A 27,339-nucleotide genomic window follows, 5' to 3' on the forward strand; every position below is an offset into this window, starting at 1 on the left:
ATTTTTTTTTACCAAAAGTATATGCTGATTATTTTTTTCTGAAAGTACCTTTCAGCATTTGTAGAGGGGAAAGATTTTTTAAAAATTGTAGCAAGTAAGAGTTCTAAAATTTGAAATACTTTACCCCTTTAGGGATCAAAAAGTAGAAATGGAGCTCTGTTTCTAACCTGCTATGTTTGAAATGAAAGAAGACTTTTTAAAAAATAACTGAGGAAACAAACCAGATTTAATTAATTTTTAGGATGTCTGATTCAGTACTTTTTGCATACTTTGAGGTTGTGAGACTGAAACTCCTTCCTGTTTACCTGCAGGCCCATGGTGAGAAGTGGGTCTGGCAGCTGACATGGACTAACAGTTGATTCAGTTTTTGTATGTGAAAGTGAGAGGAGTCAAGGCAAGAAGAACTTGAGTCTGTTCTGCAACCACATTTAATATAAAAATCTCAGATGCTTCTGCGTATGAAGCAATATAATAAATAGCCCTAGCTTGAGGAATCACCTGCTTACAATGAAAACCATGACTATCTAAACTGTATGAGTTTCAATAGGGCCAAGTGTCGGGTCCTGCACTTTGGTCACAACAACCCCAGGCAACCCTACAGGCTTGGGGAGGTGTGGCTGGAAAACTGCCTGATGGAAAAGGACCTTGGTGTGCTGATGGGCAGTCGGCTGAATATGAGCCAGCAGTGTGCCCAGGTGGCCAACAAGGCCAATGGCATCCTGGCTTGGATCAGGAATGGTATGGTGAGCAGGACTAGGGAAGTAATCCTCCCCCTGTGCTCAGCACTGGTGAGGCCCCACCTCAAGTACTGTGTTCAGTTTTGGGCACCTCAATACAGAAAGGACATTGAGGTGCTGGAGCAGGTCCAGAGAAGGGCAACAAGGCTTGTGAAGGGCTTGGAGAATATGCCCTACGAGGAGAGACTGAAGGAACTGGGGCTGTTTAGTCTGGGGAAGAGGAGACTGAGGGGAGACCTTATTGCTCATTTCAAATACCTGAAAGGTGATTGCAGTGAGAGCGGGGCTGGTCTCTTCTCAGTGGTGACAGGTGACAGGACAAGGGGAAATGGCCTCAAGTTGCACCAGAGGAGGTTTAGATTGGATATCAGGAAAAACTTCTTTACAGAAAGGGTTGTTAAGCACTGGAACAGGCTCCCCAGGGAGGTGGTTGAATCACCATCCCTGAAGGTGTTTAAAAACTGTTTGGATGTGGTGCTAAGGGACATGATTTAGCAGTGGGTTGTTAGAGTTAGGGTAGTATGGTGAGGTTGTGATTGGACTTGATGATCTTGAAGGTCTTTTCCAACCTGAGCAATTCTATGATTCTATGATTCTATCCCCATCACCTACCTTTGGGGCAGGGTGTGAAAGAATTAATACCGAGGGCAGATCACACTCCTTTGTGCCTCATGGGAGCGTGCATCAAGAGTTATTACTGGAGATAATGCTTGTGAAGGATTTTATTTGTTTCTTTTATAAAATGTTGATTTCAATTCAAATTATACAAATGTATACATATAAAAATGAACTCTTACTCACTGTTAAAACTCTCAGATAAAGAATCCTGTACGTTGCTGTTTCTCACCATTGCCTATATCCAAGATGCCTCAGATGGCTAGCTCTGATGTAGACACCCAGAGTATGAGTGCCCAGGGCCACGTGAGACAATCGCACCCCCACCTTGGATAACTGTTCTCTGGGGGAGGAAGCCTCACAGTGTTTGCCTGCCTAGAGGAACCTCATCCCTCTCCAACACATGCAAAGCAGAAACCCATTTCTTTTCAAGAAACCCATCAAGAGCTGGACAAGGATGAGTACTGATCCTTGTTACTGAAGTGATTGATGTAGTTCATACAGTGCATCTCCCATGGAGCAGTCTTGCTGATACTTCTAGTCTGTTTGATCTGTTCAACTTCAGTGAGAAGAATGGACTTGATCCATCCCTGTTATTTCTGTGAGCTTTTGATATTTTTTATGCAGAATATTATTTGTCCTTGGAGCAGCATTTAAATCTGTGTCTCATCCTCAACAACCCTCTCATTACCTCTTCCTCCTTGTGCAACCAAGAAGGTGTGAGCATCTGATGCAAGAGAGGGAGAGAGCCTCATCCTTCCCACTACAGGAAATGCTGCAGTTTGCGGGCTCAGGTATTGCCCCGTGAGGTGTACAAAACACAGATTCAGCTCTTCTCAAAGAATAAAACCTAAACCAATCTATCTGAATGCTTTAGCTATGAAATTGTCACGCAAAAGTGCATGCTGATGACATTTCTATTCTCTCTTCCTTCTACCAACATCCCAAATGCAGGGAGTGACAGTTCTTTCCCCCCCAGTGTTTTTAAACAAAACCTACACATGGTGAGGAGACTTCAGAGCTGAGGAAAGGGCATACATGCATGTGTGTCCAGGACTTCCTTTCTAAATCATAAGAAAAGGAGAAGGGTTCAGGTCTGTGTTCTGTGTTACCATCCATATTGTTGGAAGTGTTTTCTTCCTTGGGCTGCTGCTTTTAGGTGAGGGGAATTCATTTTAGGGTGCTGTTTACCACCCAGACCTGCAAGCAGAGATCCCAAGAGCCACCTTATCTTCATTGTGGGAGCCCCAGTGATGGTGAGTGTTCCTGGAGGGACTGGCCCTTTCTAGCTTCCAGGACAATGGTTTTATGTAATGCTCAGACTAAGAAATACCTTTCACCTGAATATGTACATCCAGCCAACGGAATAGGGCTTAAGGGGCAGAAGGTATTTACGTACAGAAGACCTAACTTCTGGTGTTCCAGTATGCCCAACTTTCACCTAGAGACCTTGTGTGCATAAAAGTATCTCAGACCATATATGCACCAAATGCATGTCCAGACTGCAATGGACACTGCTCTCTAAATAACAGCATTTTCTATTTTTTGTTGTTTTTTTTTCTTGCTCTGCTAGGTGGCACAGCACAAGTCATGCTGAGAATATTGCTCTAAGATTCTTCTAAAACTGAGAGTTAGCTGCTTAAGCCACTACTTAGTCATTTCTACACTTCACCACATAAGCTTCACACAGCAGTAAAATGTACTTTGTTACAGTTATGCAGAAGATGCTGTAAATTCTCTCTTCCATGGAGGTGATCAGAGACATCTTCTCTGGCCACCTGCATATTCTCAGTGTGAAACAGAAATCAAGTGTAGAGCATGGCATTAGTTACCAAACTGCAGTGGAGGGTAGGATGGATTTTTTGCTGTACTTGAAAAAGTGAAGGCATTCAGTGAGGAAGGAGTTAATTGCAAAATACGGAGGTCATTTCCTGAGCCCTGTGGTTGGATGAATGCAAACTTTCAACTATTTCTAATTCTTCTCTGACATTTAAGAGGCTTTGAATGTGCACTGTACTTCTCAGATCAGGTAAGGACTATAGCTTTTTATTTCTTGATTGTTATTTTTCAGAATTGATTTTTAGTGGGGTCAAACTCAGCCAAGGCTGATTTACTCACCCTCTTATTATTTACATCCAAAGGGAGAACAAAGTTCCTTGCATCCGAGAAGTGCATGCGTGTCTTTGTCCCAGTTGACTGCGAGGATTAGTAATAAAGTAAATACTGTGTATGTTAATTAGAGAGCAACAACACTGAAGAAGGTATGCTACTATTTGTCAGAAGTCAGTATGATTACAGCAAATACTGCAGTAAAAGAGAAAGAAGGCTCTTACCGCCAGTTTTAAGGAGTTCCCTCTGCAAATGTGATCAAAATAAGGGGTTATCAGGTGTATAGTCTCCTTTAGTACAGAAGGCAGTAAAAATTTTAATGTTTCTTCAGTGGTATTTTTAAAAGGAGGAAGAGTGAGCTCCTACATACTGGTAGAAAAAGAAAAAAACATTTTTGGGCTAGTTTGATTTGTAAAACTGTATCTGATAACTATCCTTAGCTATTGCAGAGTCACATATTATAGTCATCCTGAGACTGTTCCTGAGGTTTGCAGCAACTGAACATATATACAGAAGTGACTGTGGAAGCATATGATAAGAAGATGTAGCTTTATCAGTCTTTTGATGCACAAAAACTACGCTCAGACAGAGTGGCACCAGAAGGAAGTCTCGTAACAGAGTGCACTCTTGCGTACTGCATTTGTTGTCTCTTAATAGATGGGGAGAGACTATTTGTGTGAAGTCTTTTTTTTAATAGTTTAGACACAAACATAAAATAGCCTACTTAAGGCAGTTATTGTAATAGAGTGCTGTCACTGGGTCACTGCAGAAGGTGACATGCTGAGAGGATCACCGAGTGAAGTAATATACTGGAGATTCAGATCTTTGGCATTTACTTTTTTAAACAATTCTTTTTGCTTGCAATTAGTTTTAATGTTTGCATATCAGCTCCTTGACTGTACTCAGTGTCTGGTATAGACAATTTCTGGATTTTATGCATAATGGTTGGGAGAATCCAACCACTACAGATAGCTTCTGAAAGTATTTGTTTGCTTCAGAAACGTAAGTTCGATCAATTTTTGATCTATTTTCCTAAATCATCAGCACCCTTCAACCTCTGTAATGAAATTTACCCTTAAAATATTCTGTGAAGCAGAGACATTTTGTCACTGAACTTGTATGAACCCAACCCCAGCTGACACCAGACATGTGCCCTGGTTTTCCCAGCACATATGATCTGATCAAGAATCCCAGCTCTTCCATTGCAAACAGCTGTAGGTTAGTTTAGACACAGCCAGGAGGATGTCATCATGCTGCTAGGGAAGAGGCTACAGCATGGGTAGAAGCATTTTCGTCAGCTTAGTCGTATCTGTTTATCAGTGCTAGGCAGTTTGCGGTTCCTTACAGTTAAGTATGACCTTAGCTGTTAAATACTTGTAATCTATGATCTACACTGAAACACATTACTACTAATCCTGCACACTGCTAAATGAAAGTTGGCTAAGGTATGCCTACCCATTCTATGGTCACATTTCCCAGTTACTGCGTAGGCATAGTTTGAGTGAAAATACACAGCAGCTTTGTGGGGGGACTACAAACTGAACACAGGACTTCCCGGTCACCAGACAGCAGCTTACCTGCTGCTTCTGCCTCCAGATTTTAGCATCTCTTCAGGCACATTTACTGAAAATGTTTTATTCCCCTTCTGTATTGTGGGTTTGAGTTGTACTCTGATGCATCTGCCTGTGCAGATAATTTTGATCTCACTAATGGGTGTAAGTACAGAAACTAGGGGGTCAGCTTAGATGTTTTAAAATATTTGCTCTCAGCACTCTCTTTGAGCTTCAGCATCTTTTGTGTGGGAATAGAGTGTACTCCTCAGCTGTCTGTCAGAAGCAGGCATACCTTGCATGTAGTGGTATAACAGGATGGAAAATAAACAGCATGAGTTTATCCTGTATGGTAAATGTGGTCACCTCCGTTATCTGCTGCCTTCTCACTGAGCGACCAGAGGGGAGAAAACCAGAATGCCACAACCTAGCCTCAAGGGGTTACTCTGTGGTGGACTTTCTGTCCTGCTTGAAAGTGAAGAGACACCAGGACCATTTCTCAAGGCATTTAACTGATGTAGTGGTGTTTCGCACATCTGCTGTAGCCTTACAATTCTACTTCGTATTTACATAGTTTCCACATTAAAACTGGTTTTGAGGAAGAAGTCCAAGGTGCTTCACCACTGACAATTAATGTTTGCAAAGCCTCCAAACAGACAAATGACATTTTTGATATCAGACATATTTTCTGACACCATTCTTCCTTTTTCAGAGTATATAATACACTTTAAAATTTATCTTTTCTCTGAAAAAAAATGATTTTGTAGAAATAGGGCACACTTGATTTGTGCCTCAAAATTTTCCAGATAAAATTAGTTCATTTTGTAAGTAAACATTGTTGGGACTGTGCTTTGGGCTCATTTTCTCTTACGGACAGCTCTTTATATTCTGACTGAAATTAGAAAGAAAAGTTGGTGTTCCTCTCGGGATTACTATTTATATACAGAAAACCTGAGATAAACTTTTAAATGAACTGTTGGGGTCATGATTGTTAGATAGGTTTAGAACAGGTAGTATAATCCATTTTTTGTCTACATTTAGTTGCTAATCACTGAGAAATATCCCACAGGGTTAACAGATGGAATTTGGTAATGTCAGTTTGATCTGATCGCTCTTCATACATTTTTCATAAGAGGCCTTCAGTTCTTACTGAAATTTTCCATTGCTAGTCTTACTTCTCAGTGTTGCACTGAAAAATAAGTATGTTGAGTGTCTAACTAAGGCTAAGAACACAGAGAGTGAAAGAGAGAGCTTGTATACAGTTCATGTAGCAGCTCATCTTTTAAAATGGATACCAGCCATCTTTGAAAACATAAAGGAGAGATTCTCTCAGAGAATCAGAGACTGATGAGAAACCAAGAGTTCTCCAGGCTGGTGCAAACATCATTAAGGTTTTTTCATAAGGAGTGGTATGTTTTTGTTGTATTTTTACACCACTGCATGAAGAATTTATGCTCAACAGCTGGTGAATTGAAATAATTTTACCACCAGGTCCTTGCTCTTGTAGTTCCCTGTTAGGTCTTGAAATAACAAGAGATGTCACGCATCACTACGGTCATGATGAAGCAGCTAGGTGCACCTGATTCACATCACACTTCACTCAATAAGAAAAGAAAATATAAAGTTACCAAAAAGTATGTACCCTTTTATCTTCCCTTCTTCTATATGGATACTGTGCATCTTTAGCAATCAAGCACAGATACCTTTACAGCTAATGAACTGTGTTTTACAAGGTCGAGAAGCAGCATCATTAGTGTTTGCCACTATTTGGCATCTTTAAACATTTTTTACTAACAGCTGATTTTTAAAGGGTTTTCCTTTGGTCCTTTCTACAGCTCTTACTCAGAGAGGAAATTTGATCTGCTATAGCACGGAAACATCAGCGGTGACCATGGCAAGACAAATTCCTTAGGGAGCTGCCTGTAAGTCTGATCAACACTTAAGATGAAAAGTGATGCATATTCTTTGACAGGATGTTACATGCAGAGTTTAGCTATAAAAGGCAATTTCTGAGGCAATAAGGGGACATTCAGGAACACAAGTTTCTGCCGTGAGCAGGTGAGTAAGCACAAAGAAAGGAATTATACTGTAAAGATTGTTTTCTTGTTTGTTTTTTTCACCATGTGTTCTTAAAGATATGATTAGTTGTTCAGATTCTCTAAACTATGCTCAAGTGAAATCCTGTTATCCCAGAATCCTGGGTACACTAAGTAGACCCCATTTCTGCACTACAGTGGTTCAGCAGCTGAAGGTTGGGAGAAGGAGCTTTTTGTGCTTTTGATATTTCTCCTTGTGACAGCTGGCAGTGTGGGAAACAAAGGGAAATCCTCTGGAGTACAGGGCAAGAGGTAGACCATGAGACCATGGACAAACAAGAACAGAAATGGTGATGGAAAGGAAAAAAAAGACAGGAGGAAAACTAGCAATCCAGAATTGAGGGGGAGGAGGACAGATGGATGTATCTGGACAGTGGCTAATGGGGGCAAAGAAATACTCCCTCGGGGTTACATGTTACATGTACGTAGGTTGTAGAGGACAGCAAGATGTAGATGACAGCAAGCTCATTTCTCCAAATACTCTGGAGGAAAAAAAGTAAAATATCCACGCCACGGAAACCTAAAAATAAATCTCCAAGGCAAAGTAGGTTTGCCTGCACCCTCTAGTGGTCTAGACAGAAAAGACGGTTTCACTCGACGTCTTCAGTAGTACTACCATTTGCTGGAAGCAGTCAAACTTTGTTCTTCAGCCGATCTGACACATCTGTAATAACAACTATTCCCAGCCTCTGAAACAGGATGGTTGCATCCAAACTCCTTTCTCTGGAATGATCTTTTGTCTATGATAAATCCTAAGGTTGAGAGAGTATTAATTTGTGTGAATCAAAATAGTGACAAAATTATAATCACAGAAGCATAGAATATCCCGAGGTGAAAGAGACCCACAGGGATCATCGAGTCCAATTCCTAGCTGCACACAGGACCACCCAAAAGTCAAACCCCGAGTCTGTGAGCAGTGTCCAAACGTCCCCTGAACTCCCCACAGCTTGGGGCCGTGCCCACTGCCCTGGGCAGTCTGTTCCATGCCCACCACGATCTGGTGCAGAACCTTTCCCTAACCTCCAGCTGCCCGTCTCCTGACAGCTCCATGCCGTTCCTTCGGGCCCGGTCGGTGTCACAGAGAGCAGAGCTCAGCGCTGCCCCTCTGCTCCCTGTGAGGGGCTGCAGCCGCCATGAGGCCTCCCCTCAGCTCCTCTGCTTTGGGCTGAGCACACCAAGGGGCCTCAGCGGTTCCTCATACATCTTGCCCTCCAGACCCTTCACGGTCTTCATAGCTCTCCTTTGGACGCTCTCTAATAGTTTTACGTCCATATTCTCATACCATGGTCCCCAAACCTGCACCCAGTGCTCGAGGTGAGGCTGCAGCACAGCAGTGGGTCAGCCCCTCCCCTCGCCCGGTGACAGTGCTGGGCTGATGCCCAGGGCACGGTTGACCCTTTGAACTACCAGGGCACGCTGCTGGCTCATACTCAGCTTGCCGTCAGCCAGAACCCCCTGACTCCTTTCTGCCGGGCAGCTCTCCAGCCTCTCATCCCCCAGTCTGTACATACAGCCAAGGTTGCCCAGTCCCAGGTGCAGAATCCAGCACTTGCTCTTGTTAAAGTTCATGAGGTTGGTGATGGCTCAGCCCTTTAATCTATTGGTTTGTAACCACACAAGGAAGTGAATTTCATGGCCTGAGCCCAAGTTTTGACAGTTTAATTTACTAACATTGACTTAGATTCAGTGTAGTAACAACTTCTTTATGTATGTGGAAGACGGTACAGCCCTCAATCGTGTAAGTATAGATACAACAGAAGAATACTTCATCACACAAAAAATTAATCACTCACTCGTTTAGAGCAAGACTATAGCTTGTAAAAGCCCTAATGAGCTTGCTGCTGAAGGACACATGCTGACTAGAGGTAGGACTGCAGGAAAAAAATGGGAGTAGCCTTGTGATTTTGATGCTTGAGTGATGTCCTGGGAAATCAGATTCTGTCACTGATTCTGCTTGAAAGTCTTGGGTGATGCTGAGAATAAATGGGTACATAAAAATACCTGAAATGAAGCTGAGATGGAACTTTGTAGCTTCAGCCCAAGTGGGGGCAATTCTCACACAGTCACTGATGACAGTACCCTGATAGTCACTCCTCATAACATAAAATAGCAGTACTTAGGATACTTAAGGGCAGGTATAGAGCAGATATCCATTTGCAATTATAGGGCAGTTGGGTTTTGACAGGACTGAGAGATCTGGCCAAGTGCCAGGAAGTAGCATGCTCAAAGTACATAATTAAGATTGTGTTTTCTTATAAATTCAAGTGCTTTCTTTTCAAGTACATGTAACTACTCTTCTAGGGCACTCTCCTAGGATAAAGATTGTACACATTCAGTGCTCTCTTTGGAAAGTATTAAAAGCCTTGACCATTTCCTTCCTTGAAAGTATACTAACTACCACACTTAGGGCTGATTTGCATTTGACCAGTTGAAATCGCAGCCTTGATGAAAAAGGAAGCAGTTGTCATCAGACAAAAGAGGAGCAAATGCCTGAAATATAGTTCAGCTAGAAGACAAAACATCTGATCTCTAATTTTGTTTTCAAAGATACTGTTTCACATTCAGTAGTCATTGGAAAATCCCAATCTAAAGAGTAAAGATCAGGCTATGACAAGTCCCTTATGGATAACTTCCCCTGTGTTTAGACTAGAGAATCCCATGCCCTCCTGCATGGTACTTTCATCTTCCCCTGAGCAGTCATTTCAATATGTTTTTTATTGCACATCTTTTACATGAAATACAGGCAGTACTCAGCCATTTCATGGTTAAAGCAATCTCTTGCTCAGATAACAATTTCCATGGTGAGACTTGGTAGGCAACCTGGGGCTCTATTTCCTGACCATAACCGCTAGTGTGTCATTTAGAAAGTGAAGGAAGTGTTTCTTTTCTGTCAGTCATCTTAAAAGACTATAACAAATAATATTCATTTCCCAGAAATAAAAGGAAACAGAGAATCTTTAAAAATGTATTCACAAATAGGTTGAAGGCTTAAGTGTTCAAGTAATCTTCCTAAAGAAGAGAGGGTGTTCTGGGAAATTCACTAAGATTTTTTTCCAAGTTTTCGTGTAGTCTGTTCTATGTCAACCACGTCAGTCTAAGTGCTGAGTTTGTACTCATCATCTTACTATTTCAGATCCCGTTCTGAGACAAGTAAATCACAGAATCACAGAATCAAAGAAAGTCAGGGATTGGAAGGGACCTCGAAAGATCATCCAGTCCAATCCCCCTGTTGGAGCAGGAACGCCTAGATTAGGTCACACAGGAACACGTCCAGGCAGGTTTTGAATGTTTCCAGAGAAGGAGGCCCCACAACCTCTCTGGGCAGCCTTTTCCAGTGTTTTGTTACCCTTACTATGAAGAAGTTTTTTGTCATATCAAATTTTCATTGGTAACTTAATCTTTGTGATTCTCATCTCATAGAGCATGAAATCTTTTTTTCATATCTGCCTTCAAGAGGTTAAGCTTTCACAGAAAAAGCCACCAATTCAGAGTTCCTCATTTTCTAATGAATATTCAAAGACACCTGGGTCTGACTTGAAGAAGTACCGAGCACTCACAGATTCAGACATAATCTATAGAACTGTAATGTCAAATGCTCAGAGAATTGAGGACTAAGGCAACTCAGGTTCTCCACTGCTTACTTCTCTGTTTGCAATATGGGGTCAAGTAATTTTCATAATAGAGAAAGGCTGAAGTGAAAAACTTTACAGTTCTTTTTGAAGCACTTTGTGCCAACATTGCAGGCTACAGAAATACCCACAAATAAATTATTTATTTGGCATTCAGAACAGGACGTTGAACAGTGCACTTAACATAGGGCCTAGTTGCCATTCATCAAATAGTGAGAAGAACAGTCTAAACTTTTCTGGTGGTTTACTTTGCTTTTGGAGTATGGCTGGGAGGGCACTGGTTCCAATACAAATCTAATGGAAACAGGCAGGCTTAAACTTGTCCATTTTCCATCCAGCTGAATTGTTACGTTTCTTGGCATCTGAGCTTAGTTCAGCTTCAAGTCTTCAGCTTGTTGATTTCCAGCTTTTCTGTACTTAGATCATTACATTGAAAAGCAATCAGGGGAACCTGCTGACAAGATTCAGGCTCCCAGATTCTTCAGTAGTTTATCCATCCATCTGTTAGAGCAGTAACCTGCCTGACCTATACGAGCACTCCTTGACAACAAAGGAAAAGACATGTTCATAAGAGATATCTTCCCCTCCCCTCAATTTCAGGTCACAGCAGAGCTGATGATTTCAGTTGCTTTTGTTAAACCTCATCTGGTTTCTTGCTGCCCAGCTCTCCATTCTGTCCAGTTCTTACTGAATGGTATCACAGCCTTCCGGTGCATCAGCCACTCCTCCCAGCTTTGTATCATTGACATTTGATGTCTTTCTTGTAGTGAGGGTCCCAAAATCAAACACAGTACTCAAGATGCAGCCTCACCACAGCTGAGTACAGATGGATGATCACTTCCCTGCTCCTGCTGGCAACACTATTTCTGACACAAGCCAGGATGCCATTGGCCTTCTTGGCCACCTGGGCACACTGCTGGCTCATGTTCAGCCGAGCATTGACCAACATCCCCAGGTCTGTTTCCTCTACACAGTCTTCCAGCCACTTTGCCCCAAGCCTGTAGCGTTGCCTAGGGTTGTTGTGGCCAAAGTGCAGGACCCGGCACTTGGTCTTGTTCAACTTCATCCCATTGGGCTCAGCCCAGCGATCCAGCCTGTCCAGATCCCTCTGTTGGGCCTTGCTACCCCCAGGCAGATTGACAGTTCATCCCAACATGGTGTCATCTGCAGACTTACGGAAGGTGCACTCAGTGCCCTCATCCAGGTCATATGTAAAGATATTTAATAGGACAGGCCCCAGTGCCAACCCCGGGGGATCACCACTTGTGACCGATCACCAGCTGGATTTAACTCCATTCACCACCACTCTCTGGGCCTGGCCAGTGGCAACCACATCAGCCAGTTCCTTCAGGACCCTGGGGTCCACGTTGTCCAGCCCCATAGACTTGTACACATGCAGCCTCATGAAGTGGTCTCTGACTTGCTCTGCTCTTACAGTGGGAGGGATTTTTCTCCTCTGACCCCTGCCTAGAGGTTCAGTGATGTGAGAGCTGTGGGAACCTGACTGCCAGTGAAGATGGAGGCAAAGAATTCGCTGAGTACCTCAGCCTTTACCATGTCCTCTGAAGCCAGTTCTCCTTTCTCATTTATCAAAGGGGCACAATATCAAGCACAATAGTCAGGCCTCTCCAAATTCATGTGCCTAAACTACTTGTTGGCATTTCCTCCAACCTCACGATAAAAGAGAAAAGATTTCTTCACAGTCTGAATTTCCAAAATCTAGTCTTAATACTAACACTGAAAAAAAAAAAAAAAGGCTGTAGAATCCTAAATGCTCTGTTGTTTTTGCTGCAAGTGCTGAAACTCAAGATGGAGATCTTGCTTACCTTAGAAGGAAGGTCTGAAGTGATCCACAGCTGTGGAGGGGGAAAGATTACTTCTCAAGCTATATCATTCTGAGAACCCAGTATGCTATAAATAGTGTAAGCACTTGCTTGAGACTTACTAGAGTAAATCCTAGTAAGTCCGACAGCCAGAAGACAAGTGGTGATGCCACGTACCCCTTAATCCTGTGTTTGCTGAGAGTACTCTCTACAAACTAGAGATGTTTACCTAATCTGATTGGAACCAAACATTTTTCCATAAACACATTAGCTACCATGCTATAGTTATTTTTCTACAACATATCTTTACTCCTGAAGCTGAATTTGTTCCAGTTTGCAGTTGTGGGCGGTATAGACCCAAATGTTACCTCTCTGAAGAGAGAAATATATTCATATTTTCCACATCCCAATTGAGAGAGTATGAGGAATTCCCTATTTGAGAAATGTGGGACGTACTGTACTTTCTGGTTTTGATCCTTCAAATTTTTTTCTGAAAGAAGACTGTTGCAAACATTTTGCTCCAGGAGAAATTTTGACATTGTTGTAGCTGGAGGTCTCCTTGAAATCTCCAGCAAAGTGTTTAAAGTTGCAGCAGGGACCAAGATGTTTCCTCTTGTCCAACTTGCTTACTGTTTGATGTCCTGGTTTTCTGTATCTCATTCTAAAATGCTTGATTGTGAGCTGACAAGGTACGGGGCATCTCAGCTGAGGCCATGGAGACTCCTGGATAGGCGCACGCCTCTGTCTACCCATGCTTCTACAACCTTAGGTGTGGACGGTGGGTGTTCTAGGCTTTCTCTGTGGATTCTCTATTAACTGCCTCTTGATAATTGCTGCTTTCCTGTCTTTCTTTGTGATTAAGCAAAACTAACCACAATCTCTTTTTACACTCAGTTTCTAAAGAAAGTCTTTTAACCAGTTTTCAGCTGAAATTTGGCATACCGAGGCTTTCTTGAGCTTGACTTGTACCAAAAAAAAAAAAAAAGACAATAGAAATCCAATGTACAAAGTCATATTCTGTATTTTGTAAAAGCATAAACTAATTACTATGAGAACCAGAAAATCCTATTGCACCTTGCAGATATTTTTCCCCTTGGGAAAATTATAATTCGAGCAGAAGTAAAACATGACTAATAAAGCAAGTATTTTCTCTTTTGATAATTGATTTGGAGTATCTTGTTATTTGAATAACACAATATGAGGAAATGCTGAATTTGAAAAAGTCTCAAAATCTCACTATCAGCTAAGACATTTCTGTCATAACTTTTGATTTCATCAATCCTACTGTATTGTTTTAATAAGTTACTGAAAAGTTTTCAGATATTGTTTGAAAAAAAAGTGTAGCCACTCTAGAAAATAATGGAAAATCTTGAGTAAATAGGTAGTGTATTATAGCAGCAGTTTTCATCATAAAATAAGCAAGGAAGTATGTTTTTTACACATTGCATCTAATAAAAGCAGGTGTTGTGCTGGCAATTTCAAAAGCTATCTGTTCTCCTTATACTACTTAGATCAATTACAAAGCGTGCCAGCAATATTTCTGAAACCATCACTACGTGGTTAACTAAACAATCCAAATATATTCACATTATACAAAGAGAGAGAGAGAGAGAGAGAGAGAGAGAAAGAAAGAAAGAAAGAAAGAAAGAAAGAAAGAAAGAAAGAAAGAAAGAAAGAAAGAAAGAAGGAACGAATGAAAGAAAGAAAGAAAGAAAGAAAGAAAGAAAGAAAGAAAGAAAGAAAGAAAGAAAGAAAGAAAGAAAGAAAGAAAGAAAGAAAGAAAGANAAAGAAAGAAAGAAAGAAAGAAAGAAAGAAAGAAAGAAAGAAAGAAAGAAAGAAAGAAAGAAAGAAAGAAAGAAAGAAAGAAAGAAAGAAAGAAAGAAGGAAGGAAGAAAGAAGGAAGAAAGAAAGAAAGAAAGAAAGAAAGAAAGAAGGAACGAATGAAAGAAAGAAAGAAGGGAAGAAAGAAGGAAAGAAAGAGAGGAAGAAGGAAAGAAGAGAGGAAGAAGGAAAGAAAGAGGAAGGAAGGAAGGAAGGAAGGAAGGAAGGAAGGAAGGAAGGAAGGAAGGAAGGAAGGAAGGAAGGAAGGGAGGAAGGAAGGAAAAGAAAAAGGAAAACAGAGAAGGAAAGTGACATGTTAAAAGGTATCAAGAAGGGGAAAGAGATAGACTGGAATTCAAGACAATTTGATTAGCATCCTCAAGTACCTATTTCTTGCTTTTCCAAGGAGATATTTTCACAAAATGGAGAAATCCACAACATTTTCATCTGCTTATTGGCATGGCTTTCTGCATAAGTAGTAACAGAAAGCTCAATGTGGGTATTGACTTCAACCCATTGCACTTAACCCTGGAAGTGCTCTTGGAGGGCCAGAGCCATCCATTTATACAGAAATGCTCAATCAGGTGGATCCTTACTGCGTTATCTCGTCACAGTGTTTCAGTAGTTGAGCCATTAAAGAGAGGTCACTGACATACTGACCTCCTGCTCAAAATGTCATTGATAGCTTTTCATTGGCACTTTTGGCAAAAGGACAAAAGATTCTTTTCTTATTTTTGCTGAAAGATGCATGGCAACCAGTCAAAAGTGCTGCTGGCAAAAATTGTTTCCTCAAAGATATTTGGACACCTAATTCTTTTCAGAGACTGAGCCCAAAATTAGAATTTCTTCCAATTATTATTTTAAATGAATAAGATAACTGCACATGTGTAAAGAAACAAGTAAAAAAGGCAATAACTATAAGACAAAGAAAATCACCACCTTTAATTAAAAGAGTTACTTTTCACTCTGCTCTATCATATTACGTATTTGAGTATAGAAAGTAAGACTGAATTGTAATCCTATTATTCTTGAAGACTGTAGAAGTTATCATTTTCATTTACAGCTAGAATACAAACAGCAGTGGCATGGAGTTGGCACATGATATGACCTAAAAATAGGAGACGAGTATAAACACATGTTCAGCCTAAAAAGTCGTCAGTCTTGTGATTAGTGTGACCATTTCAAAATATTTCCTGTTGTGATTGAACAATCTTTAAAAAGAAAGGATAGATTTTATCTGAAGAATTTCTAGGTGTCTTCTCTTTCTCTTAGCTTTGGCAAAAAATGATGGTTTTCTTCTATGTTAAATCATCAGACAAAACTAAATCACAAACCATGTTTTTTGCATAGTGTAGTTTATAGCACTATATGACAGAATGCTCTAAAACCTATCAGTCTGTATGCAAATGACTTTAATGTGTACCTTATAGAATGCCTTAGAGGTAACATCTAAGGAAATGGTGTGGGAGTGGAGAGTAGTTTTGAACGGAGGAAACCACTTTTTAAATTCAGGTTTTGTGTTTGTTTCTTTTCGATTTTTTTTTAAAGAGTTTCAGAGAATTGAAAGAGGAACCCGCACTGAGAAGCACGTCCTAACTTGTGCAAAATTTTCCCCACATCATGTGATGAAAAATATTTTATCACTGCACTCTTATCTTTGCTATCTGAGATGTTCAAGCACTATGGCTTTTCTCACCTCCATGTCTGGCTGGAAGGTGCAAGAATTTACTTTCCCTTTGTAGACTCTTTTAGGAGTATGTCATTCAGAACCTTTACTAAACAAGAGAATCAATTTATTTTAAAGCTTAAAACTCTGTTTTACATGTCTTCCTCTCTGCGCATGTGTATTTATGACTGTGAGGCAGAGCAAGAGATTGAAATAAACACAGGAAAAACATAAGGAGACTAAAGCATCTCTCCTGAAATCTATGTTGCCTTTATATTTTTGAGATGAGAATCTTCCTAAGATATTTAAAATAAAAAGGACCTGGAGCCATTTCCTTCAGTCCCCTGAATGACTTTCAGAACAGTGGCTTTTTCCATCATTTGGCTGCCAAACCACTGTAAAAGCCCTGCGAGTGGTGATGCATAGTGACTATCACAGGCATCAGTGACTCCACCTCTTACACCTCATCAGGCCTCTCCACCATGTGCCTGGTGCCATGCTGATAAACCCTGCCCTGTTCCTGAGTAATTTCAGTGGGGCTAGGCTGCTCTGCGGGAAAACACAGTGATGGTCCTACTTCTCTGAGCTTCTTCTCAGCAAGCATGAACTATGGATCCCAAAAAAGAGATGGGAACGAAGTTCTAAGAAAAGTTAAACAAGCTCCACTTTTCTCAGAAGGGGAAGCAGAAAAGTTGTTGGTGCTGGTCTTCTCGAATGCAACTGCAGTGGGCAGCAGGGCAGGCTGTATTGTAAGAGCATGGCCCTGTCTGTGCTTCCACAGAGAAGAGTGCATCCTCAGAGTTTCAGAAATGCTGAGAGGGTTGGGGGCAGGTTTCAGCCACTGTCAAAGCACCAATGAGGGATCTCCCAGGAGCAATTCTCCTTCGAGACCTATGCCTCTACAGCAGAGGTGCAACAGAAAAAGGGAACCAAAACCTTTCAATAGGGAAGCCCTCACGAGAGTTCAGGTTTCGAGCTTAAAGTTTTCTTCTAACAAGTCTCATTTCTCATCAGTTATTTCCATGTATTCTGCATTTCTTTGGGGACAGCAAGCTGTACTTTTGTGCTATAGCAATACTAGTAAATTAATCAGCTCCAGTGAGAGCTTTTGGTCACTGGAACTGCACCAGTAGCTGACAGTAGTGCTGCCTGGTGCAGGTTTGGGTTCTGCTAGATTCCTCCTCCCCACTGGTTCCCTGGTGTGGTGCAGTGACTGGCTCAGGCCTGGAACATTGTGAGTAGGCTGCATGCCATCACACCATGGAGAAAGCCTGTCAGCGTGGCACAGGTTGGCACCGGCAAGGTGATCTCCACAGCAGAGGGTGGCCCTGGCAGACAAGGGGATCCTGATCCCATGTCAGGGCTCCTGCTGCTGGGCATGTCCAGGAAGATGGGAGAAGCCTGGATCACCAGATACTGCTCCTCCATTTTTGAGTTTCTCCCCTTTGCAGGTGTATGCATACAAGGATCACATCTCAGCACATTTGCACAGCCAATTCAGTGAAAACTGAAAGGTTTTATCATTTCTGTAGTTTTTGCTCTCACAGCTATCTTTTTATCCTAAGCACGTTGCTGCCTCATTCACCATCCCCATGATGTGATTGATGGTACAGTAATGACATATTCTTCTTATTTAGGTATTTAACTCTTTGAAAGTCTGCATCACATGTTCATGCAGCTGAATTGTTTGTTGGATGTGACACACAGCTTCCTGCAATACAATCATACTAATTCTTTAGCAGTACAGCCTATTCTGGCAGCGCCGTGTCAGTGTTTGTCCTGGCCATACAGTTTTTAAAGGTTACCTCTTTCCTTCAGACTCGTCTGATAGATAAATGAGGTCAGATTCTAAGCTGTAAAACAGAGCAATCGCTCCCAGCATTTTGACACTCTTTGCACATCCGTAGAAACATCTCCTGGGGGTAGTAAGGCCCTACAGAGGGATCTGGACAGGCTGGATCTCTGGGCTGAGGCCAGTGGGATGAAGTTCAAGAAGACCAAGTGGCGGGTCCTGCACTTTGGCCACAACAACCCTAGGCAATGCTACAGGCTTAGGGCAGAGTGGCTGGAAGACTGTGTAGAGGAAACAGACCTGGGGATGTTGGTCAATGCTCGGCTGAACATGAGCCAGCAGTGTGCCCAGGTGGCCAAGAAGGCCAATGGCATCCTGGCTTGTATCAGAAATAACGTTCCCAGCAGGAGCAGGGAAGTGATCATCCATCTGTACTCAGCATTGGTGAGGCCACACCTTGAGTGCTGGGTTCGATTTTGGGCCACGCACTACAAGAAAGACATTGAAGCCCTGGAGTGTGTTCAGAGAAGGGCAGTGAAGCTGATGAGGGCTCTGGAGCACAGGCCTTATGAGGAGCAGCTGAGGGAACTGGGATTGTTCAGTCTGGAGAAGGGGAGGCTCAGAGGAGACCTCATTGCTCTCTACAACTGCCTGAAAGGAGGTTGTGATAAGGTGGGAGTCGGCCTCTTCTCCCATCTAAGAGTGATAGGACAAGAGGGAATGGCCTCAAGTTGAGCCAGGGGAGGTTCAGGTTGGATACTGGGAAAAATTTCTTCTCTGAAAGAGTGATCAGTCACTGTAATGTGCTGCTCAGGGAGGTGGTTAATTCACCATCCCTGGAGGCGTTCAGGAAATGGTTAGGTGTTGTACTAAGGGACATGGTTTAGTGGAGAAATATTGGAGGTAGGTGGATGGTTGGACTGGATGATCTTGTAGGTCTTTTCCAATCTTGGTCATTTTATGATTCTGTGGTAAATATCTTGGGTTTATTCTGACTGTTATACATGATCTACGTCAAACACTGTAGAAGCTCTTTGTCCAATTCCTTCCTGGATTTTATTAATATATTTTCCTGTCCTTTATGAATATAGAGGATTTAATAACATTCCCACCCCCAAAGTGTGTGTCATCCTGAACTATCTGCCTTTCTGTGCCAGCTGGCTTTCTTTAGTCTTCAGTTTAAAAACTGTAACCTTAACTTTTAGCAACAGCAACCTTGATTGTTTTGATTTAGGTTGAACTGTTTCCTTTAAAGGCTCCAACTGTGTCAAACTTTTCCTTTATTCTTAGTATATTTGTATCATTTTCCTATGCATCGATTTCCAGTCATACACTGGCACTCCAAGAATGCAGTAATATTTTAAAGTGTGTCACTTGGAGGTCTGTAAGGGTACTGATAACTCACATTTTGCTTCCCAAGAACAATCTCCTGCTGCTTTATTGCTATTATTGTCTTACTGGATCATAATCATGCTAGTTTTCAAAAACACTTCAGAGTTTGTTTTTAGACATCCCATGAATTTCAGTATCTTAATCTTCAACACACAGTTTTCACACAAACTGAAATAAAGTATATGATCAGCAGTCCATGTGATATAATTTCTCTCTTTTTTTTATTGGGTGATGTTTTAACCTGTACTACTGGAGGAGCTCCCATCTGCAGGAGCTTTTTCTCCAGTTTGCTGTTCCTTTGCCGGTAAATGTTCTCCTCAGAAAGTCAGAGACTTGCATTTCTGTCATGGGACTACTACTTCATGGTGTGCTTGTGCTTTTCTTCAGCATATTTATTTTTTATGCCAGTTTATTAACTTCATTTTATTATATCAGTAGGTTTCAGCAGGGCATTTTAAACTCTTCAGGTGAAGAGTGTTAGTTATGCCATTTTCAAGTGTTAGAGTAAGAAAATTGCATTTTTTTTTGCCACACCTGAATTTTCTGCTAAGTTCTTCTGTGTTCCATGGACTCATTTCCAGAGTTCATGCTGCCCAGGGGCCCCTTCTCACTCAGACAAAGCCATGTATTTCACTTGCGGTTAGATCTCAGCCTTAGCTAGACTCAGCTAAACCTCAGTGGCTGGTCCATGCTGGGAGATAATTAATTAAGAGCAAGTAATTACCTGTCACAGTTCAGAGCACTTCACTGACTTACATCAGATCTTATGTATATAGCTACACTCAGAATCACTTAAAGTTTGCATGTAGAATATGGAACTTAGAAAGTTCTGATTCTGCAGCCTACAGGTTTAACTAATAAAAAAACAAACTTTAAAAACTAATGCAGTTCTCTGTATTTGTCCTTGTCACTGCATTTCTCAAGGTTAATATACTTTTCCACGTTAAAGTCTTGTCTTACATGGAAGTTCTCTTTAACAGTGTCTGATCTCTGGACCCCAGTTCTTTTTCTATAGTGTTTCGGTCCTAGTGAAACTCAAGCTTCAAATTTTATCATCTGACAAATTTTTACATTAGGACTTGGAGTTCCTATACTGTAGGATTGCTTTCCTTTCATGGAACATCTGAAAATCATAAAAATTACTGTGAAGACATTAATTTTTAGTATGCAGGTCAATAAATAACACCCTCCAAAACAGAAAATAATCTTTTTTTTTTTCTTAATATTACAAAACTCTCTTAATGGCAATGATACAGGTATCTCAGGGCATTTCACTAGTGGTAAAGGGGAGCTCAAGTAAAGCCAACAAGCTGTTGCAATGTATTGCCTGTAGATGAGAACGCAGACTAGACACCCCTTCTCCACCCCCAAATTTTCATGTAAAACTTATGAAAAATTATATACCAGCACATTTCTTGATTAAAATTAGGTTACTTTATACTTCTCAAAGCAGGAAGGGTATGTTAGACAGGAGTAGAATCAAATTTTTATCTTATTTATACATTTAAGTTACCTCAGTGCAGTGAGGATCTGCGAGGGAGACAAGAATCTAACTAGAACAATACTTGCAGATTAGTTCAGCTGATAAGATTTCAACTTCGACCCACTGTCTCACCTGCATTTGAGGACTTTCAGAAGAATGAAATGGTAGTAGACGTGGTTTCAGAGTGCTATTCTTGTTGTCTCTCTGTATATTAGTGTGACAGCACAAGTATTTACAAAGAAACTGAATGAGAAGAGGAGCTTTTGTTAGAAATCATGAAGTCGCTGAATCATAGAACGGCTTGGGTTGGAAGGGACCTTAAAGATCATCTAGTTCCATCCTGCTGAAGTGGAGATTATGAAATGGGAAAAAAAATCATTTCTTGTGTGTTACCAGTCGTACTTCTAACTGGTATCAAATTGAGAAGTCAGGAAGAAAGTGGTAAGTTAGGAGAAAAAAAAGCCCCCCCCCAAAAGCTCTTATGTTGCATCTCCCCTTTTCTTCTGTGTGCGGACGTAACACTGCTTTTAAAACGAGGTCATGCATGTTAGCTACTCATGTAGTTGTTTCTGAGATTTCACTACCAAGTTTGTTTCCAATTTCTGCACAAAATGTCTTACGTTAATGCTAGAATTATGCTATGTTCTATTCTAAACAGTATGTCCCAAATGTCATGTCAGATGATCTTTTCAGCTATACCTGCATAATATGGTGGAGTGAGCTGTTTACGGACTCTAGCATATATTAAATTGATCAACAGCTAAAGATTCTCATATCCTTAATGGAACTGGAAGAGAAAGCTGTAGGGGTTTTTTTGCTGTTTTTGTTTTGTTTTGTTTTGTTTTTACCGTATGCTCTCTTTTTAATCTCTAAAGATAATCTTGAAAAACACATACAGCTCTACCTCAGTTCCCTTGGACTGAGCAGGAGAGGAAACATTCAAAAAGATTTTCACAGAAGAGAGAAATGAAAAGATAGAAAAGATATAGTTCAAGTAGAATATATATACAAGGGCTGCTCTGAAAGTAATGCTTCCTATTTAATGATGCTGGTCCATGACATCAGAGGTGGATGCTGGTGGTATGGCAGTAGAGGCTGAACATTCCCACCAATATTCCATTACATTTTGCTGCTGTGACAGATGGCAGCAGAGGGGCAGTCTGACAAAATGGTGTCTGACATGGAAGTGTGTATGGACCGAAGATGTGTCACTGAATTCCTCCATGTGGAAAAAATGGCACCCATTGGCATTTCTTTATGCTTGCTGAAAGTAGATGGAAACCAAACAGGGGATGTGAGCACAGTGAGGTGGTGGGTGGTGCATTTCTGCAGTGGCATCAGAGATGTGAAAGATAAGCCATGTTCCAAATGGCCATGTACAGCTGTCACCTCTGCTGGTGCAGATTTTTATGAGTTCAGCATGCAGGCTCTTGTTCATCGCTGGCAGAAAATGCATAGCTAACGGTGGTGACTGTGTCGAAAAATAGTGTTTTGTAGCTGAGATTTTGCTCTATCAAATAGTATTATTGTATTCTTTGTATCTGTTGTAGTTTCCACGGAAATAAATAGGAAGCATTACTTTTTGAGCAACCTACGTGTATTCACCATAAAATGTCCATCATAAAGCACATTCAGTATAAGCCTATGAAGTTTTCTGAAGATTAATAGATTCTCTATTGGGAATCTGTCATATTGTCTATCACAAATGGCCTCTTCCAACAAAGTGTTGATTCTTTTCCTGACAGTTGAGGTCAGAAGGGAAATGGTCAACTGTGTCTTTTCCTCTGATTTTCACAATGACTGTGTGAGGCAATTACTCATAGTAGGAGGTAACTGCAGACTGAAAGCCATATGTCAATCCTGGAATAGACAATATGCAAAGATGCAAAGTAATACAGAAAATCAGTTCATGTATTATTTAAATTTAGACTTTTTGAGGTTGAAGTTTATAATAATATCAGTGCTTTGCTATAAGTCAGTATTGTTTAATAATACTTTAGGGGCAAGCTACCTGCAGTAGGCCCTCTGGCACAGGATAATTCTATGTGGCTCAGGACATCTGTTGAGGTGGAGTATTTTGCAAACTGGTTGTCCATTGCCATACACTCTGGGTAGCCATCTGACAAAAACTGTGGTTGCATGAAGTCAGTGTTCCCTGCCAGGAATCAGCAATTTTTCAGTAACTGGCTGTGTGCATGCTCTTGCTCCATGCTGAAGTGCAAGATAGCATTATTTCAACAAGAAGCAAGTTACCTTGTGCTGTTGAGAAATAAGAGCATGCACATGGACAGTGACCTTTGCTAATACTTCCGAAAATATCGGCTTAAAATAAATCAAGCTTACAAAGTTTGTGTGTGTAGGAAAGAGTAACATATGCATTATATTCTAGCTATTAGCCCAATAACCAGAAAAATATAAATCTACTTTAGGACACTTACTTACTCTGACTGAAGTTTAGAGCAGCCTAGAAAATTGATCAGTGCAGTTATACAGATTGACGTAAGACTGATCACAGAATTTTTGAAAGCTGCCTAGAAACTGCAAACTGCTTTGTTTTATGATGTAACCTGCTCCTTGGCAGCACTTAGAGTCATAGACACAGGCTTCATATGCTGAGAGTCACTGAACAGGACTGTCCCACAGCCTTAATATTTCCATAAACCTGACTACTGCAGAAACGAACTTTTAAAAGATGGCACTGACTAGGTTCACTCTGAACAGGGTTATTAACACGGAAAATACAGGCTGTATATTTGCAAACTGTTATCAAAAATAGCGTGAACGTTGTTAACTGCAGAGTTAGCAATCAGTGCAGAATCCCAATTTTTTAATTTACTGTTAGCAAAGGCAAAAGTTCAAGTGCAATAATATTCAACTATCGGTCAAAATGTATGGTCCAGGAGAGACATGGGGAATTGTAAATATAGCTATGTACAGTTAAATTTGCTACTTAGGTAGTACTGAAGCACTAGCTAAGTACAGTATTTCCATGTGATGTTTACCCATCTCTCAACTGCATATTTAGATTTTACATTCAGTGTGACTTTTTTGTTTAACCATGGGAGCTGCCTGCTCGCACTCCCTCACGCTGGAGGAGTACTCTCTAATAGGCAAAAGTGGTAAGATTACTTTTCTTTAGTTTTGAATAAAGCTGCTTTCATCTAGATTGATACATCTGACAAGCTCCGCAGGCACATACTCCTTCACAGCGCTAAGACTGGTAATGTTTCTACATTGTTTCACTTTAAAAATAGAGGTTTTCTCACCTCTCAATGTGAAATACTTGTGGAGAGAAGACACTTGTGTTTTGCCTTGACCTAACCATTTGAGGTCAGACCCATAACCACCATAAGAATAACTTTGTCTAGGTTTACTTAAAAAAAAGACTGTAATTTGTCTCTGCAAGAGTTTGTGATCAGTATAGCAATTCCAAAGCCACTCTTTCAGTGTAAAAATACTTCATCTTTTGTAGTGAAGGCACACATTTACTTATGTATTTTATTCAAATAATCTTCTGTGAAAAAATACAAAATTTTATTTGTTCTAAGCTAAATGACGTATAAAGTCCAGAATTTTGCAGCTAGTTGGTTGTGTTCAGTTTTGTTTGCTTGAAAATACAGATCAATACTTGCACACACAAGGGCCAATGGCATCCTGGCTTATATCAGAAATAGTGCAGCCAGCAGGAGCAGGGAAGTGATCGTCCCTCTGTACTCGGACATGGTGAGGTTGCACTCAAGTGCCGTGTTCAGTTTTGGGCCTCTCACTGCAAGAAAGACATTGAGGCCCTGAAGCATGTTCAGAGAAGGGCAGCAAAGCTGGTGAGGGGTCTGGAGCACAAGTTTTATGGGGAACGGCTGAGGGAGCTGGGATTGTTCAATCTGGAGAAGAGGAGGCTCAGTGGTGACCTCATTGCTCTCTACAACTGCCTGAAGGGAGGTTGTGGTGAGGTGGGGGTCAGCCTCTTCTCCCATGTGACTAGTGGCAGGATGAGAGGAAATGTCCTCAAGCTGCACCAGGGGAGATTCAGGTCAGATATTAGGAAATGCTTCCCAGAGAGAGTGGTCAGACTCTGGAACAGGCTGCCCAGGGAGGTGGTTGAGTCACCAACACTGGAGGTGTTCAAGGAACGTTTAGATGTTGTACTGAGGAACATGGTTTAGTGGGAAATATTGGTGATAGGTGTACAGTTGGACTGGATGATCTTGGAGATCTTTTCCAACCTTAGTGATTCTGTGATTCAATAAGTGCACAAGCATGCTCATTTCCTGAAAGTATTTGTTTTTAAAAGAAAATCACTTAAAGACTTTATTAAAGTGTGAAATAACACGTCTGTGATAAAGTGGCTACAGCCTCGGCAACATTTGGTGATCTTTATAAGTATGATACTCAAAACAAAACAGAAACAAAAAACCTCAGCATGAAGAACAGCAAAGGCCTAATACAAAGAAGTTTCTTAGAAGACTTAGGTTCAGATTTTGACTGAGTGAACAAAACCTTTGAGTTGTTGAGATGTAACATTAAGTGTTAAAATTTCCGCAAAAGTTTATTGCAAGCATGAGAAAGAACACCCAGGGAAAGCCTTTGGCCTCTTTCAGCAAAGCTAGCACTTGGCTCTGGGCACACGGTCAGCGATGCACTCATTGAAATTCTTCACCTGGGCAAGCACGAACATTTACAGAAGTGCTTCTCTGAATCACTTCAGTGATGCTTGAGGAGCAAGAACTGAATTGTGTTAAAAAAGGATACTTCTTATTGTTCCTCGTATTAAGACTCTCTTGTCTGTCTAAACATCAATGCATTTGTCACTTTTCTCACAACTCAAGATGTTATCCCTTGGCCTTCCTCGCTCTGTCTTCTCTTCATACCCAGCCTACAAAGGAAATTAACAGTGTGTTTTCTACACTGGTCTTTCATTCTGTTAACTTGACAGCAATTCAGACAGCCCCACAGAGGTTGAATCCCCAGAAGGAATATAGCATGCAGAGGATTCCTAAGTTTTCATTCTGAATATGTTGGCAACTACATTCAGCATTCCAGTTTGGTTGGTTTGTTTATTTTCCTGTAGTCTGAATCATGCTGTCCTACATTCCTCAGCTAGATTAGTGTCCTTCTAAAAGTGCAACGATTTCAAAGGATCCTGGAAACAAGACCTTTTGTATTCTACTCAGTAGTGCTTTAATGGGTAGTGAATCAAAATAATGAATCCGAATAAGCATTGGAAAGCTTTCTGCCTTGGTAGAAAAGAAAATGGCATGTTTTGAGATTTATTTTTCCATTTTAAATCACAAAACTTATTACAAAATGGTAAATCTGTTTTTCAGTCAGCTCACAGGCTTTTCAGTCTTTCTCACAGGTGCACTGAACACTGACAACAGGAAAAGAGTAGATGTGAGAGAGGAAATGCATTCGTTTTATTTAGTAGTCTCCTAGAAAGAAAGAAGACATATCTCTGTAGTTACTCTTCCATGACAATGAAGTAAGAGAGTCCTCTTCTCTTCTGCTTTTTCAGTCTTTGATTTTCTGTATACCTTCTACTGTTTTATTTGCCATCTTTTGTCCACTGAAGGGAAAGAAATCACCATCCCTGCCAAAAGAAGCACTAAGCAGCTTTCACCCTTGCTTATTGATTACAGCTCAGAAGAAAATCTGGTGTAACTGAAATTCCAAGTGAGCCTTTTGTGTAGGAAAAAGTGAGGAAGTGTGAAGAGGAGCAAAAAAATCCTCCCCAAATTTAGTGAGGGATTAGTACCTAGTATAGAACTGAAATACACCTATCTACTAAATGTTCCAGAAATTAGGTATTTCATAACATTTCCCTCTCTATGCCCAGATCTCTAGGACTACTGTACATGGCAATATGACTGTACTTTCACATTTGAAGAATCCATACTGAATATTTCTTTCTGTCTACCCACATGTTCACTTGTCATAGTTCAGACATGGCTGTTGACAAAATAAAACCAAAACAATGTCTTTCTTATGGGATATTTATGTAACAGAATGTATTTTTACAGTTTTGAAACCAGAGGTGAGGTTTTTATGTTTTAAAAGTATTCTGCAGGAAAGTTTCTCTTGCAGAGATTCATGTAAGCACCACTGAATTAAATTGTGCTGGATGCCTGAAATTGCAGGGAAGCAGCTCATCAATGTAAGGAGAATGTAATTATAATGCTAAAACAAGCAAAAAGAACAAACAAAAAAACCCCAACAACAAAAGCCAACTTTCCTGCTTTATTCATGACATTTTCAACTAAAACCACAAGTGACAAACACAGACTGTTGTCGTGGGGAAAGGACTTCATATTACCCTGAGCACAATGGAAATATAGTTGTAGTGCTAAGTAAATCCTAACAGACACAATAATGGGAAAGCACATTGAAATGTTGTGTTTTGAATCCAGCAGCTTAATTTTTCCATTCATGTAAAAGGCAAAACATCAAAAATAATGGCGACTCAGAGCAGGAGCTGCTGCTGGCCCATGCTTCATGGGCAAGAAATCCAGGATTAGAGTCACAGAAAGATGTGGCAAAAGGAAAGGCAAAGATGAAGTGGTGATTTTCTGTACTCCACATTTCCATAAGAAAACTTGCAAGTCTTGTATAGTCTGCAGGTTCCCTCCTC

General features: G+C 40.8%; 1 protein-coding gene across 8 annotated transcripts in view; it reads left to right on the forward strand.

Annotated features, from left to right (window-relative positions):
• P2RY8 (purinergic receptor P2Y8) overlaps positions 1 to 27,339 on the forward strand; it is a 52,329-nt gene that overhangs the window by 19,805 nt on the left and 5,185 nt on the right. The window contains exons 1-2 of one of the 8 annotated variants that reach the window (XM_021411652.1): positions 1,518 to 2,608; positions 6,847 to 7,069. The gene's annotated coding sequence lies outside the window, so the exon portion shown is untranslated. Of the gene's footprint in view, positions 1 to 1,517; positions 2,609 to 3,088; positions 3,382 to 5,933; positions 6,646 to 6,846; positions 7,070 to 22,244; positions 23,834 to 27,339 lie in introns of those variants that run through there. The other 7 variants (XM_021411673.1, XM_021411668.1, XM_021411640.1 and 4 more) reach the window with 7 other exon arrangements.

Source organism: Numida meleagris, chromosome 1, assembly GCF_002078875.1.
Source record: "Numida meleagris isolate 19003 breed g44 Domestic line chromosome 1, NumMel1.0, whole genome shotgun sequence".
NCBI lineage: Eukaryota > Metazoa > Chordata > Aves > Galliformes > Numididae > Numida > Numida meleagris.